This window comes from Eriocheir sinensis, chromosome 15, assembly GCF_024679095.1.
Source record: "Eriocheir sinensis breed Jianghai 21 chromosome 15, ASM2467909v1, whole genome shotgun sequence".
Lineage (NCBI taxonomy): Eukaryota > Metazoa > Arthropoda > Malacostraca > Decapoda > Varunidae > Eriocheir > Eriocheir sinensis.
The window spans coordinates 10,614,858-10,628,721 of NC_066523.1; the positions used below are offsets into that span (position 1 = coordinate 10,614,858).

The 13,864-nt window shown below is 45.9% G+C and overlaps 2 non-coding genes across 2 annotated transcripts; both read left to right on the top strand.

The window, feature by feature from the left end:
- The first annotated feature begins 4,619 nt into the window (after window positions 1-4,619).
- On the top strand, window positions 4,620-4,691 carry Trnaa-ugc (transfer RNA alanine (anticodon UGC)). The gene has a single exon. It is a non-coding gene; the product is annotated as a tRNA-Ala (tRNA).
- A 4-nt stretch (window positions 4,692-4,695) lies between these two features.
- Window positions 4,696-4,768, top strand: Trnaa-agc (transfer RNA alanine (anticodon AGC)). The gene has a single exon. It is a non-coding gene; the product is annotated as a tRNA-Ala (tRNA).
- Window positions 4,769-13,864: the final 9,096 nt, after the last annotated feature.

Here is a 13,864-nt window from a genome sequence, read left to right on the forward strand (position 1 = left end):
CATGGCAGAATATTTTACCAGCATTGACACACACCTTCGCCTCCTGCACACACAAAAAAAGTAAACATAACACCATGTACGTACAAATGTTTGACGGACTAACTGAAAAAAAAATCAATCATATCCATTAATCATTATTTTCCGTAGGCGTCGATATGTTTACCCTGCCTCGTGTCCCTGAGCCAGACCATACCAAGGAGAATTGGAGGAGGATTGAGGCAAGGATGAGGAAGAAGACCTGAGGATTTGGCAAAGTAAGGGTGAGGCAGGGCTTAAAAAGGGCTGAGGAAGGGGTGGACCATATGGAGGTGAGGGAGAACTGAGGAAGGAAAGGATGAGATGAGGCTGATGAGAGGTCGGGGTGAGGGGTAACTGAGGCAGGGGTAACAGGGTTCTTCCGAGGATCGTATTCAGAAAGGGCTAACTATTCAGGAAGGACTAAGTAAAGCAAGGTTGGAAAAAGGCTGTGGCAGGACTAAGGTAAGACTGAGGCAGGGTTGAGGCAGGGTTGAGGCAGGGCGAGGCAGGGCGAGGCGTCTTTGTCCACTGTGATAGAGAATAATGGCAAGAGACCCTGACCTACCACCTCCAGTCTCTCCTCCTCCTCCTCCTCTTCCCACACGACCTTCCCTTTTTCCTTCCTTCTCTCCTCTCCCTTACATTAATTCCTCTTCAGTCCTCTATTTTCTTCTACCCTCCTCGTTTCTTTTTACATCGTTATTTCCCTTCGTCCTTATCTTCTTTTCCTCTACTATACACCCATTTTCTCTTAAGACATAACTAACAGTCTTCTTTACCCTTCCATCTCCCGTTTTCTTTTAACTCGTTCCTTCCTCCTCAAATTCTTTCCCTCCGTGTTGTCATTCCTCTCTTATACCACATCCCTCCTCCCCACTTCTCCATTTCCAACTTCTGCCTTCCCTTCCTCGCCTTCTTCCTTTCTATTCGCTCTCCTATTTCAACGTCTTTTCTTTGATTTCTCATCCTCCATTTTCTTGTATAATCGTTTGATTCTCACTGCTTTCCAATCCCAAGTCTTCCTCTGGCTATACCAAATACAACCTTCATCCTTGATTTCCTTCTCTTTCCGTCTCCCGAAGATTCCTCCCTTCTCCTCCCAACCATTCACTCGTCCTTAACCAAAGAGCCATCACCTCCTCCACACACTTCTCGTCCACTCACTTACGAAGGAGAGTGTTAGGGGAAGGAAAAAAAAGACGATACCCCAAAAAAGGAAAAGAAATCAAGGAATACAGATGAAACGAAGAGTGGTAGACATGAATGAAAAAAAAAAGTTAGAAATGAAAGAAAACAAAATATAAAGAGATAAAGAAGTGGTGAAAATATATGAATGAAAGGTAGTGAGCTTGAAAAGACAGAAGATGAAAAAGCAAAAACAGAACTTCCAGAAATGTGAAAACAGAGTGTGCGGGTAAAGTAAACGAGAGGGCGAGAACAATGACTGCCCAGTTCTCACGAGGCCGAAGTCACTACACTCGATCTCGCAGGTGCCTCTCGCCCTCTCCTCTCACCTTGACTCGCTTTTTTGCCTCTTAAATTGGGGGAGAAGAGACTGCGATCCACTTCAGCGTGACTCTTATGGGGCCAGGCCAGAGAGAGGACCCTTACCGCCACCGCCACCATTACCCTCCCCTTCCATTCACCACCTCCACTTCCACCACCTTTACCTACTACTACTATTACTATTACTATTAATACTACTACTATTACTATTACTATTACTACCACTACTATTACTATTACTATTACTACTACTACTATTACTATTACTATTACTATTACTACTACTACTACTACTACTACTACTACTACTATTACTATTACTATTACTATTACTACTACTATTACTATTACTATTACTATTACTACTACTACTACTACTACTACTACTACTACTACTACTACTACTACTACTACTACTACTACTACTACTACTACTACTACTATTACTACTATTACTACTACTATTACTACTACTACCTACACCAATACCAGCACATTAGCTTGCACTATACCTCTCCCCATCACCACCAACACCACTACACTATTCCCACCACCACCATCTCCACCACCTCCATCGCCTCCACTGCCAGCACCGCTGTCAAAATTACCGCAAGAACAATTTAAAAGCCTATTATCTTAAGCTACAAGCCTCATCAGAACCATCACTAACTATCATTAACACTAACAGTTCCACTCCACTACAACCACCACGACCACTACTTCTACTCCTAACAACACTCCACCGACATCTCCACCTCTACCACCATTACCACTACCACCACCACAACCACAACCACTTCCACTCCCACTATACCGCCGTCGCCATTACCACAACAACCATTAACAAGACCATTATCATCACCACAACGAACATTAAAACAAGGACAACCACCATTAACACCACCACCATCATCATTAACACCACCGCAACCACCATCACTACCACTATTAACAACACCACCACCGCCGCCGCCGCCGCCATTACCAACGCGTGACTCCTCCCTGTCTTTAACCACTTTGCTCTCATTGTTTCTGCATGTGCGCGCGTTTGCCTGTGTATATCATTATTCACTTAGCTCATCTACGTCTATGTGGGTTATGTGTGTCGGTATTCATATGCGAGAGTGCGCCAGCGTGCAAGTGCTCGTCCTCTTTTGTTTTAGTGTGTCAAGTTAATTTTTGTGTGTTTGTGCGTATGTGTGATCTGGTGTGTACTGGTTTTAGGGTGTGATGATTTATTTGTGTGTATGTGTGTGTGTGTGTGTGTGTGTGTGCTCGTCAGGTATCTATGTAGGTCAGTTTATCGGAGGTATGTTCTTTGTGTCTTTGTCTTCCTCTCTAAACAGCCTTGCTTTATATTTTTCGTCTGTGGGTCTATAGGGCGTCTCTTTGTCTGTCTGCGCTCCCAATTCAGTGTTTCTCAGACTGAGGGTCATGGGTTCCACGAGGGTCACGGCTAAACTTCAGGGAAGCAATGGTTGGTGTGTGGGAAGCAATGGTTGGTGTGTGGGAAGCAATGGTTGGTGTGTGGGAAGCAATGGTTGGTGTGTGAAATAAAAGTTAACTTATTTTGTCGGAAGAATACAATATTTTTTATTTAATTTACTTATTTTTGTTAGTTTTGCTTTATTTCAGTAGCAAAGTTCAGCTCAGGACAAATTCTATGACCTCATGAATAAGCCTGCTGCCAGAGACTTGTAAGTAGAAAAACGGACCATGTTGATGCTCAGTGCCTCAGTATAAGTTGTGGGATTGCACTCCGAGTCCTTTACTTCGTTTTTAACTCCGTGTGTGACTGGTTTCTCTAACATCCCTCATACAGAATAAACACCAAAACCAGTTGGATGTGGAGCCAAATTATGGGATACATCTTATCTGTGACTCAACGTCGAATCAGTTGACTAATAACAGACTAAATTGCCATCTATCCCTCTGAACGGTAACAAAACATGCATTTTTACGGGCCCACGCTGTAAAACAGACATGATCACATTCTAATATTTTTCTTCCTTATTTGTGAAGGGCTTGGGTGAGGGACCTGACGGGGGTCCACAAGGATACTGAGACATCGAGGGAGGAATAAATTATAATGTAAGAGAAGCACTGGATTGATTATCAGCTTTATCCGGCTGCCTGTGTCCGTCAGCCATACAGACAGACACAGACACAGACTCTCCCGCTCTTTTGCACTCACTAAACAACGTGCAAGGAAACGTCAAGATGAGGTAAATAAAAACAGAAGGATGAGCATATTTAGAAAAAAAGGAGAGAAAGAGAACAAGGAAAGGGGAGGAAGGGGCGGGGGAACGAAGAGGAGCAAGAGGAGGAGGAAGAGGAGAGAGAGGAGGAGGTGGAGGAGGAGGAGGAGGAGGAGGAGGAGGAGGAGGAGCAGGGAGCTTCCGGAGGTCGTGATGGGACTGACCCTGCGCCCTCATCACTGGCCAGGCTACCGTGAGAACAAGTGGCTCTCCTCTTCCTCCTCCTCGTTCTCCTCCTCCTCCTCCTCCTTCTTCCTCCAGCTGCCCTCCCCATTCCTTTCTCTTCTCCTCCACCTGTCTCCTTGGTTTTCCTTCCCCTTTACTCTCATTAGTCTTCCTCTCGTGACTCCTCCCTTTCTCCCTCCATGCCTCCTCTCTATCCTTCTCCATTCCCCTCTTTTCCTTCCTTCCATTTCTCTCTCTCTTTAAAAACGTTCTTTCCAATACACATACAGTTCACGAGACAATGGAATCCGTTCTTATTAGGTCCTGGTTTTATTACGGTGCATCTATTAGTAAGCGGATATTTTTTTCTTAATTACAAAGGAGTAGTTCTCACACGGGTGCTCCAGGTGGCAGGCAGGACACTCGCTCTTTACGGAGAGGCCGAACATTAGGCTTAAATCCGTGCCTTATCTGTTTTATCTGTGGCAGCTGTTGGGAAACGGATGGGTCAGGGCAAGGGAAAACGGGAGATGAAGAGGAGGAGGAGTTGAAGGAGTAGGTGGTGGTGGAGGGATTTATACTGGCCTAGAGACTATGTGTTGTGATTTATAACGAACAAAAAAAAAAAAATGTGATCAAGTTACTAAGATTCTCCAGCCCCTTTCTCTCTAAGGGGGTGTAGCTCAGTGGTAGAGCGTTCGCTTTGCATGTGAAAGGCCCCGGGTTCGATCCCCGGCACCTCCACCAAGGGGATGTAGCTCAGATGGTAGAGCGCTCGCTTAGCATGTGAGAGGTACGGGGATCGATACCCCGCATCTCCAGGTACCTTTTCGCGTAGCCTAAGAAACAAGTTTGATGAACTGAGATGTTTTGCTTTGACAGAAAATTTTGACGTAATTGCTATAACCGAAACATTTATCGACACCACAAATATTGATTTAAGTACAGAATACAACATAGATGGCTACAGACTCTTCAATAAAGATCGTTTAAACCGTAAAGGTGGTGGCGTCGCCCTTTTTGTCAAAAGCTATTTGCAGCCCACTGACAAAACACCAAGAGACAGTAACGTTGAACATTTGTGCGTGCGAATAAACATTGCAAAAGTCAATTTAAATATATCTGTCACCTACAGGCCTCCCGGGCAATCACTCGAAGAAGATGTGGAAATGTAAAGCGTTTTAAGGCAGTCACTTAATAACAGCGACCCACTGATATTAGGAGATTTTAACCTCCCCCATATCGACTGGGCGACACTGTCAGGTACGGAGGGCGAGTCACATAGAATGATAGAATATTCTCATACACACACACACACACACACACACACACACTTCCGCCTCATTTCATCCTTATTGATATACAAGCTAATTAACTGACTGACTGACTGACCGGCTAGCTGACTGACTGAACGGCTAAATAACTGACTGAATGGCTAACTGACTGAGTGGACGGCTAACTGACTGACTGAACGGCTAAATAACTGACTGAATGGCTAACTGACTGAGTGGACGGCTAACTGACTGACTGAACGGCTAAATAACTGACTGAATGGCTAACTGACTGAGTGGACGGCTAACTGACTGACTGATCGGCTAACTGACTGACTGAACGACTAACTGACTGACTGACCGGCTAACTGACAGAGTGGACGGCTAACTGACTGACTGACCGGCTAACTGACTGACTGACCGGCTAACTGACTGACTGAACGGCTAACTGACTGACTGAACGGCTAACTGACTGACTGACCGGCTAACTGACTGACTCACCTTATTCACTGAAGCTAATTCACATCGTACACCTTCACGTACAGAAACAAGCGGGTGCGAAAAGTTGGATTTAGTCATTGTAAGCGTCGGTAAGAAACGAAGATAAAAAAGAGCAACACGCAAGACACTGAACACAATTACGTGAGGTTATGTTGCTACTCCTGCTGGCTCATACCCGCTTACCTTCCTTCCCCCCCTTCCCTTCTCACTCCCCTCCCCTCCCAAGGTAGCGTGAGAGAGAGAGAGAGAGAGAGAGAGAGAGAGAGAGAGAATAATAGAGGGAAGAGAATAATAGAGAGAAGAGAATAATGAGAAAAGAGAAGAGAAGAGAGAAGAGAATCGGAGAAGGAGAAGAGGAAGAAAAAAAAGGAGAGAAAAGAACTGAGCGAGAGAAAACTAAGCTAGCCTGGGCCGACACGAGAGGCGCCGCCCATCCTCGCTGCAGCCTCAGAACTCGCTACTACAAGACGGAAGGGGCGTGTCGTCCGCACTCACGACCACCAGATGAAGACACGACTCAACAGCGGCGCCCGGATGACCCTCGAGGGGCTGCAGGTGAGTGGACACGCACGCCGCTCAAGAGGTAAACGAATGATCGGTGGAAATGGAGGGAAAAAGATTAAAGGATTGAAAATGACTGGAGGGAAAACGAAAGGGGGGACTGGATTAAATGGAGGAATAAGAAAAGGGAAAACGAAAGGGGGTTAAAGAAAGGGAGGAATAACAAAAGAGGACAAATAGAGGAAGAGAAAACGAGAGGGAGACAAAGAAAACAATTAAATCCAAGAACATTATATCGTTATCAGTGTTTTGAAAGTAATTATGAAGGATATATAAGGATGCATCCACTTAACTGACAATATATGCAACGGTTTTAAGCCAATGGTGACCGAACTAGTGGGATGGCGTCTTGGTGATCACGGAAAAAAAGTGCAACTATGATAAGAAAACGGCAATAATTTTCGAGTCAGTAGAAAACGATGCTTCGAGTTCACGTCTCGGAATCTCGATACTCCATTGACACAGCATTCGGACCTCGTTCGTGGGGAAAGGGGGAAAGGGAAAAGTTAGGTGTGGCCGAGAGAGAGAGAGAGAGAGAGAGAGAGATTTCCTCGCTTGTTCCCACGTTTCGTTTTATATATATTTTTTTTCTAGACCAGTCCATGAAAGGTCTAACTGGAACACACATATACGGAATCGTCATTTATCTATCACGTTCTGACACACACACACACACACACACACACACACACAGACCTCGTATCTCGGTGGTGTTGGTAGACCTGTGCTTCCTGCCAGATGCTGCCACCCACAACCAAAATCCATTAACAAATACACGAAAACAGAGAAAGTTACGAAAAAAATTCTGCAGAATCCACGGTAACAAGAACTGGGTGACATGTAAATGAGCTCCCAGGTTGTCAGGCAAAAAAAGGGGATAAAATTTATCTTAATCTTCGTCGTTCGATCTCTCATTCGTTCGCAAACATATCCGCGAATGTTTGCTAACCTTCGCGAGCGAAAACAAACATGATCATAGTTACACAACATTTAAACTGTTAGACAGGAAGGGAAAGTTTATTATTGCCGCACAGTACTATACATCATACTATCACTGTTCAGTACGTGATTTCTTAACAATGTTCGAGTAGTTCCTCTTGCTAATCATGCACAAGTATTCAAATAATCAACATAGCTGCATGAACAGCTTTTTATAAGTCAGGAATAAAAGATAATTTTTTTTTCCGGGGCTGAATTTTGATCAAAGGAAAAAAGTGGTGTGAATAGGATGACATATTTGAGGGAAAAAAGACGACTGAGATTGCTGTGGGCTAACATGGGAGTATGTAAGGCCTTGGGAAGGAAGAGGAAGGATGTGAGGCGAGGTTGACAAGGCATGTCATGGAAAGTTTGTAGAAATGTAATTAGGAGAGAGAGGTGAAGGTGAATGCATCAGGTCGGAACGTGTTAGGATGGCATGCGAGTGTGAAAGAATTAATGAGGAGAGAATGCGAGGTGTGACTGGTGGACCGTTGCAGGGAAGAAGAGAAAGATGTGGTTAGTGTTAGTGGTATGTTGATTGGTGTATGGTGGGAGGGTCAAGAGCTGGGAAGGAGTGAGTGAAGTATCTGAGGAAAGGAGTAAATATGAACGAGGAAAGTAAGGCTGCTGTTTAAGAAGGGAGCGTCGAATGGCGGGGAGAGTAAAGGAGGAAGGGAAGGCTGAAATGAGGATAGAGAGGCAAAGGGTAGGAGATTGGTAAAAGAACGGGGAAAGGTGGGAGGAAGAGAGAGGACAAGAGAGGAAAGGAGAGGAGAAAGAGAAGGAGGAGGAGGAGGAAGGAGACGATTTTGAGGTTAAAGCGGAGGATGGAAATGATAAGAGTACACAAATGACGGGGAAGGAGCAAGAAGAGGAAGGGGTGGGAATGGGAGAGGAGGAGCAGCAGGAAGAGGAGGCGGCCTGTGGGGATGGTGACTGCCCGCGGCGGGGCCTGAAGGAGACTCAACAGAACATGTTATCTTTGTCCGACACTTCCATCGTGTATTTTTGAGCAGATGTTTACCTCGGCGCTTAGAAACAGGTGCCGGGTTTCAAAAGAGGTGATGTGGTGGGGTAAAGCGAGAGTCAGGCTGATAGGCTTGGAGAGGCAGGAAGGGAGGAGGTTGAAAGGGGAGGAGGGGGGGGAGAGGGCCAGTACGAAGACTCCTCCCACCAACGGATTCTGTGAATGAACTCTTACCACAATGTGACAGTGCAACTCTGAAGGCCATCTAACCACAAACCAATTAACGACACCAGCATCATCACTGCCACCACCACCACTATCACCACATACCTGTTTTCCCTCCTTCTCGTCTCACTATGACCACACTCACCAGCACTGGCCCATAACATCATCATAACCTTCTCTCTTTTTGGCCACTCCTCTCTATCTCAATCAGGAGCAGTAAGTAGCGGGGTTTTTTTTCATTATTTTTTTTTTTTTTACGCCCTTAAACTGTCTCCTATGATGTAAAAAAAAAATACCCACTAGCACTCCCGTTCCCACAGTCACCAAAGTCAACACTCCTCCATAAGTCTCACCTGTGCCGTGTAATACCTCTTTTTTAATACTGACTATGTTGCAGCGTCATGGTTGTATTATTCACTCTACCAGTCAACCTCCTTCGCCGGCTTATTATCCACGACAACCACAACCATTTTCTGTTTTACCATCTTCTTTATGCATCCACCACATCACACACACCACCAAAATGCACCTCCACCAACTACCTCGAACGCAACCTTATCACCACCAGTACGTCACCAGAATGAAAATAAATAAAACCAGGATATTCACCAAATGCACCTCAACCAACTATCTCGAAACGCGACCTTATCCCCACCAGAACGTCACCAGAATGAAAATAAACAAAACCAGGATATTCACCACCACCACCACCGCCATCAGCCATTACTATAAAAAAAAAAAAATAGTATCACTGCAACATCAATAGCTCACTCAACACTTATACCCACCACTCCTGCTGGACACCACCGCTAAGATATGGCTCGCGGCGGAGGTCAGTGTCTAAACGTAGTAGACCAGGTCTTGTTGGTCACACGCCTCTCACCTGCCCCGAGTCACTGCTCACCTGCTAACGTTAAGGTTGGCCTACGGCAGTTCTGAGGCCAGCCAGTCCCACGGAGGGGGAAGAGAGAGAGAGAGAGAGAGAGAGAGAGAGAGAGAGAGAGAGAGAGAGAGAGAGAGAGAGAGAGAGAGAGAGAGAGAGAGAGAGAGATCGCAAGGAAGAGGGAAGAGAAGAGAAGGAGAATGTAAAAAAAAAAAGGAAAGGAAAAGTGTTAAGAGTCGGAAAGAAGAGGGAAAGGAAGGGCGATGCGCTGGAAAGGGGTAATGGTGAGAGAAAAGGGACAGGCAGATAAGTAAGCAAATGTGAAGGGAAGGGAAATAAAGGGAGAGAAAAGAGAGGTAGAGAAGTGGCAGTAAAATATGGGATGGGAAAATAGGGAAGGGAGGGAAAAATAAGGCATGAAATGGGAAGAAAAGGGAGGGAAAGGCAACAAAATTCAATGGAAGGGAAGGGAAGGGAAAGGAGAAAAGGGCGGGGCGCTGGTCAGCTCAGTCCACCTGCCAGCCCGCTGCCAACCCTTCCAAGATTTACAAGGGTCACCGTGTGCTTGGCTGGGTGGTCTGCGGCGGGCCTGGTGGACACACTGGCGGCGCGGTCACCCCTCCCTCAGCCCCTAATTGGATGTCTTCCCTAAAGTCGTCCAGGCTCAGCGAGGGACAAGCATGACGTAATGAAACTTATGGATTAATCAAGACTTAATGAGTGTTTTGGGCCGCGTTAAGTGGGCATGTCCTTAAACACCTGTTGCTAATTAGTGATAACGGACTGCTAATAGAGGTTCGCTGATACTTTCATTTGCACCTGACCGTAATGATGTCAGGGAAAGTAAAAAGTTAGATTGCATAAGATCGATGACATAATAATAATAATGATAATGATAATGATAATGATAATAATAATAATAATAATAATAATAATAATAATAATAATAATAATAATAATAATAATAATAATAATAATAATAATGTGGTGAGTGAAGAATTTGAGGGGAGGGGGAGAAAGCAGCGTAATACAGGGGGGGTGGGGGGGGGGGGGAAGAGGAATTGGGGGAAGGGAGACTGGGGCAGAATGACGTGGGGGTTTAAGTAAGAATGAAAGCGGTAAGAGGGAGAAAAATGTAATGGGAGAGGAGAGAGATGGGGAGAGATAATGTGAAAGAAGTAAGGGGAAGAGAAGTGAGGGAAAGAGAGGTGAGGAGGGAAAGGAGTGTAGGGTGATTGGAGGGAAGGAAGGTAAAACAAGCGGTGTGGGGGGGGAAGGGATGTAAGGGGGAAAGGGAGGTAAGGTGGGGAAGGGGGGAAAGGAGGGAAAGAAAGTATGTGAGGAGAGGGGAAGGTAAAGGGAGTTAAATGGAGAAAATAGCGAAGGAGGGAAGGAAGGGAAAGGGAAGAAAAGAGGGAAAGAGGCAAGGAGGGGGAGAGGCAAGGGGAAAGACATGAGAGGAAAGGGAAGAGGTGAGGGGGAAGAGTTGAGGGGGTAGAGGTGAGGGGGAAGAGGTGAGGGGGCAGAGGTATGGGGGAAGAGGTGAGGGGAAAGAGGTGAGGGGGAAGAGGTGAGGGGGAAGAGGTGAGGGAAAGGAGGTGAGGGGGAAGAAAGAAAAAGGGGGATTACGGCACGAATAAAGAGATGAGGGAGGAAAGAGTTGTAAAAGATAGGTAAAGGAGAGAAAGAGGTAAGGGGGGAAGAGAGGAATGAGAAGAAAGGAGATGGGGCGGAGGGGGATACAGTGGGGGAGAGGGGGGGAGAGATGGTTAAGACGCCCCATAAGGTCTGCATACACTTGCCTAATAAGGTGAGTGGCTCCTTTTGTTCCGCGGCTTTCAAGTAAATAATGGTGAAACGTGTACACCAATGGGAAGGATACATATATTATACCCACAGACAGACGTGCTTACATACCGCAGGTGGAACAACCCTGATACAACAGTTACTCTAATCAGTGGTTGTGTAGTCAATAAAAGTCCCTGATATGGTCACTACTAGACATGGTCAGTATAACACCCATGAAATTAGAGGCGCAGAGAAACACGTGACACTTCAAAGTAAATATTATGGTCGTGGGACAGGTATTATAAGAGGTGTGAAACCTTTCTCTACACTTCACCGGGGACACAACGGGAGGCGAGTTACCAGTTTTTAAAACCACGGTTCGTTGCTGCTGGAAATAAAACGGGCGATATATTGCTATCACTGTTCTTTTAGATTGCTCAGTGACAGAGCTTCATGTAACTACCAATCATCACTGTGCAAAACATAGCTAACAAGTGAGCCGTTACAGGTATTGAACACAGTCCTAAGATCAGATGACAAACGGTTTAAAAGATAGCGATGAACTAATCAATTCATATATTCCCTAATTCCGTTAACGGGTGCTTGATCGTAGAGCTGAATTGCCTAATCATGCTTTCCATAATGAATACTATCAAGTTTGGAGAGAAATGAACACAAATATCGAGGTACATAACTTGTAATTATTAACGGTTGTTTACACACAAGATCAGTCACCAAAAACAATGAAACTCGTTCATGGCAAGTGACACACAAGTAACATCAGCATGACGGGCTGGGGATGGAAGCAAGACTCACCTTCCTCCTGTAGAGCGTCTCGCCACGGCAGCAGCAACGTGGATAGGGGGAGGGGGGGGGGGTAGGCTTGGGACACAATTCAGGCCTCCATGATGACAGCCCCCAAGACCCTCCCTCTCGGCACGACACACGCAGCACGGCACGACGCAACGGACACTTACAAAAATAACGACCCGGCAAACACAACAAATCGAATACTCGCAGGAACGCCTGATCGGTGTTACCTTCGCCCGGCGTGAGGCTCCACACTGGGGGGGGCGGGGGCTGGCAGGACACCCGGCAATGCATGGCTACCAATCACTGACCCAACCCCCACCCCTCTCTCCTATCCACAGGTCATCTCCTCGGCCGGCATGGCTGATGGTCGTTTCCTTGTTAAGAACTCATTGTCAAGCTTCATTCCTTGCCAAGACCCGGCGACGGGAATCTTTACCTGCGTAGGTTTTCTGATAAAGTAGATACGAAGTAGTCTGTGACAGCTAGGACAGCCTTGGAAAAAAAAACCTGATAAAGTGAAGGACGCCAATGACAACTACCAACTCGAGGATGAAGGTGTCGTTAACTAGTTCATCAAGTTCATGTGTGAAGGAAGGTGTTTCTATTTTCTCCTCGGTGTGCACAGACGAGATGCAATATGATAAACCTTGATAAAAGCATATTTAATTAGAAACAGTGGAACATAAATAGCAACAACCTAGATGATGTCGATGTTAAATTAACCAGCCCGTTGCGTCACCGTGCGAAAAGAAGTGATAAGTGTTGTACTCATAAAAAAAAAATAATTAACAAGACAAAAAAGAAAAAGATGAATTTACACACACACACACACACACACACACACACACACACATTAAGCCCTACCTACTTAACTCACCTTAAGTAACACACACACACACACACACACACACACACACACACACACACACACACACACACACACACACCAATCTTACACGAAAGGTTTGGGACTCGTACGTGACTTGGAGCTTCACACGGCATATACTTCACGACGTCTTCACACAGCACCGTCAAGTTTTCCATCAGGCATATCAAGCGCCGGGCCAGAGAGATGCTCGTGACGGCGGATTTTCCCATTAAGGACATGATTGCAAGGTGGTAAATGTCCGTCTTGTGCTTAATAATGGATAACTAACGACTTAACCACGATTAGCTAATTCTGGAGAGGCGGTGATGGAGACGGGTGTGTGTGTGTGTGTGTGTGGTGATGGTGGTGCTGAGGGAGGAGGAGGAGGAGGAGTAGGAGGAGGAGTAGAAACACTTTTAACATTTGCACAACACGTTAATTCCCAAAGATTAGCTGAGGAGGTGTTAATAGAACGTTAGGGAGATGCGGTGCTGGTGGAGGGGACGGGCGGCAAGCTGACAAGATGAGGATGTTAACAATTGAGTAAAAGGTGGAACGGCTGAGTTGATGATGGAGGGAGTGGCGGTGGTCGAGGAAGAGACGGTGAAGGTAAGTGACGGTTGGAGGTGCATGACTGGGATGAGAAGTGAGGTGGAGAGGTGATGGGCGAGGTGGAGGAAGAATGAAGTGGCCAAAAAAATAGTAATGAGTGTGAAAGGGTGAAGTGGATGATGGGATGAAGCGCTAAGAGGTGTGAGATACTAGTGTGTGCTGGAGTGATGGTGGTGTTAGTGGTGATGGTGGAGGAGGAGGAGGAGGAGGAGGAAGGGAGACAAGAGAGGAGAGGAAGTAAAGGAAATGGCTGTTTTGGTAGTGGCAAAGGAACGCAAGGATGAGAAAACGAAGGAGAAAGAGAAGGAAGAGGAAGAGAAGGAGGAAGAGGAAGAGGAAGAGGAAGAGGAAGAGGAGAAGGAAGAGGAGGAGGAGGAGGAGGAGGAGGTATAGGCATTTGCAAAGAGAAAATGGGGAAGATAGAGGCTCAGGAGGAGGAGGAATAAG